This window comes from Cebus imitator, unplaced genomic scaffold (assembly GCF_001604975.1).
Source record: "Cebus imitator isolate Cc_AM_T3 unplaced genomic scaffold, Cebus_imitator-1.0 Scaffold223, whole genome shotgun sequence".
In the NCBI taxonomy this organism is placed as follows: domain Eukaryota; kingdom Metazoa; phylum Chordata; class Mammalia; order Primates; family Cebidae; genus Cebus; species Cebus imitator.
The window spans coordinates 790837-794371 of NW_016107538.1; positions in this window are offsets into that span (position 1 = coordinate 790837).

The following is a 3535-nucleotide window of genomic DNA, read 5'->3' on the forward strand; positions in this document are numbered from 1 at the left end:
CTATAGGGATGCATATCCTGAGAGCAAACCACTTGAATTGCTCAACAAAAAGACCACAGTTGTGAACTGGATACATTCATGACATCAAGGGAAATATGCCTATAATGCCTGTAGGAATAATGAAAAGTTAATGATAGAAGAAGCCCAATCTTCTGCGATAGTAAGTATTGTGAAGAAAAGAAAAGTGTTCAATGCCAAATGAAGTCAATATTACCTACGATGTAGTGAAAAGGGTTTTTTTTTGCTTTATTTTTATTTATTTATTTACTTTTTGAGATGGATTTTCGCTTTTGTTGCTCAGGCTGGAGTGCAATGGCATAATCTCGGCTCACCACAACCTCTGCCTCCTGGGTTCAAGTGATTCTCCTACCTCAGCCTCCAGAGTAGCTGGGACTACAAGCACCCACCACCATGCCCAGCTAACTTTTTGTATTTTTAGTGGATACAGGGTTTCACCATGTTGGTCAGGCTGGTCTTGAACTCCTGACCTGGTGATTCACCTGCTTCGGCCTCCCAAAGTGCTGGGATTACAGGCATGAGCCACCGCACCTGGCCTTGTTTCATATACATCTTATACGCATAGACTGAAGGTGATTTCATATAAGATTTTTAGTAATTTTATGCATGAAACAAAGTTTTGACTGCACAACCCTTTTTTTTTTTTTTTTTTTTTTGAGACGGCATCTCACTCTGTCACACAAGGTTGGAGTGCAGTGGTGCGAACTCTGCTCACTGCAACCTCTGCCTCCCAGGCTCAAGGTTAAGCCCAGCTAATTTTTTGTATTGATAGAGACGGGGTTTCACCATGTTGCACAGGCTAGCCTCAAACCCCTGAGCTCAGGTGACCTGCCTGCCTCAGCCTCCCTCCCAAAGTGCTGGGATTACAGCTGTGAACCACCTCGCCCAGCCTGCACAAACTTTTGACTGTGACCTGTCACATGAGGCCAGGTGTGGAATTTTCCACTTGCAGCATCATGTTGGAATTCAAAAAGTTTCGGATTTTGTAGTATTTCAGATTCTCAGATTAGGGATGCTCAACCTGTATATGTATATGTGTGTGTATATGTATATCTCAGGGTAAAAAATGTTGGTAAAAATTATGGGTAAATTGGCCTTAACAAATAACTGTATAACAGTGATGTCTTCTGAATAATTCAAGAATGAGATTCTAGAGAATGGGTTTTTAGTGGTTGGGACAGGTTTGTTTTTGAAATGAATGCTTTCCAGAACTTTTATTTATTTATTATTTTCGAGATAGGGTCTCACTCTATCTCCTAGGCCGGAGTGCAGTGGCTCAATCTCAGCTCACTACAACCTCGACCTTCCTGGACTCAGGTGATCCTCCCACCTCAGCCTCCTCAGTAGCTGGACTGCAAGTGCACGCCACCATGCCCAGCTAATTTTTGTATTTTTTTGTAGAAACGAGGTCTCGCCGGGCATGGTGGCTCACGGCTGTAATCCCAGCACTTTGGGAGGCTGAGGCAGGCGGATCACCTGAGGTCAGGAGTTTGAGACAAGCCTGACCAATATGGTGAAATCCTGTCTTTATAAAAAAACAAAAAAATTAAAAAAAAGAAAGAAAAAAAAAAAGAAACGAGGTCTCACCTTATTGCCCAGGCTAGAACTCCTGGGCTCAAGCAATCCGCCTGACTCAACCTACCAAAGTGCTGGGCTTATAGGTGTGAGCCATCACACCTGGCCTTTTATTTATTGTTTTGATTATGCATATACTTAATGTTATTTCACAGCTTTTTGCCAATGCTTTATTTTCTCTGAGATTTTGATCTTTCAGCTCTGCAGTTAGCTAGGATTACTATCTATATAAATAGTACTGAATACATATAATACTCTGTCAGGCCTGTTGTAAATACTAATACTCAAAACTGTGAAGTAGGTATTATTACTATCCCCATTTTCTAGATGAGAAGACTGAGGCGCAGGGAGGCTAAATAATTTGTCTAAAGGCAGAACATGACTAATACAATTTTTTAAGTGGAGGGAACTAACACCAAGGTGTCAATGATGGTTTTTCAGAGTGTGGGGTTACAAAATTGTTAAGAGGATTGAAATGACGATCTTGAACTAAGCCCATGGTAGCTGAGCTGGAACAGGCAGGACAGACTCTAGAACAGTTTAAGAGAAAATATTGGCAGGACTTGTGGATAATCGGATGTGGGGATGAGGCAGAGCAATGAGGCTAGGAAGACTGGCCTCTGGCTGTGACTGAGTGGACATTTCACTAGGGTAGGAAATAAAAAAGGGGAGCAGACTGGGGAGAAATTATGTGCTCAGTTTTGACATTTTGAGTTTTATTGTAAGCATTTGAACATGAAAAGTTTAAACTTAAGACAGGCCGCACATGGTGGCTCACACCTGTAATCCCAGCACTTTGGGAGGCCAAGGCAGTTGGATCACCTGAGGTCAGGAGTTCAAAATCAGCGTCCCCAACCTGGTGAAACCCAGTCTCTACTAAAAATACAAAAATTAGCTAGATATGGTGCTGCACACCTGTAATCCCAACTACTCGGGAGGCTGAGGCAGAAGAATCATTGGAACCCGGGAGGTGGAGGTTGCAGTGAGCCCAGATCGTCACTTCACTCCAGCCTAGGTGACAGAGTGAGACTCTGTCAGGCCAGGTGTGGTGGCTCATGCCTGTAATCCCAGTACTTTGGGAGGCCGAGGCAGGTGAATCACCTGAGCTCAGGAGTTTGAGACCAGCCTGATCAACATGGCAAAATCTTGTCTCAAAAAAAAAAAGAGACTCCATCTGGCAGGGGGTGGGGAGGGGAGAAGAAAAAAAGAAAAAGTCACCACAATAATTCACTGTTGGACACTCAAGAACTGGTATTTCCCATGAATTTGTATAGTACAAGTAACAGGGATAATAGTAGTTGGTTAAAAGGATTTACTGGGACTGATATGTTGGTTTATGAGCTACAAGACTGCATTAGCTTTTCTTTTGTTCCAACTCTAAAAATTGAGCAACTAGCCCTAGTGCCTGATACAGAGTCTTCAAGAGATGTGTTGACTGAAGCTAACAAAGTGATTTATTTATTCATTGAGACGGAGTTTCACTCTGGTCACCTAGGCTGGAGTGCAGCGGTGCAACTTTGGCTCACTGCAACCTCCGCGTCCGGGGTTCAAGCAATTTTCCTGCCTTGGACTCCCAAGTAGCTGGGACTAGAGGCGTGCACCACCATACCTGGCTAATTTTTTGCCTTTTTAGTAGAGACAGGGTTTCACCATGCTGACCAGGCTGGTCTCGAACTCCTGACACCCACTTCTGCCTCCCAAAGTGCCCGGATTACAGGCATAAGCCACCGCAGCCAGCCTAACAAAACGATTTTTTTTAAAGAGGAGGGGCGATGTATCTTATATTTATTAAACTTTTTGCTATTTGAAGAATTAATACATTCATGCAAAGGAAAAGATTAAGTAAACATGTCCTACAGTGTTATCACTTGAAATCTCTTAAAAGCGGCTCTGCAACTCTGTCCCATGAGTGTCTGCCACATATTTGAAATTCCCAGGTTTT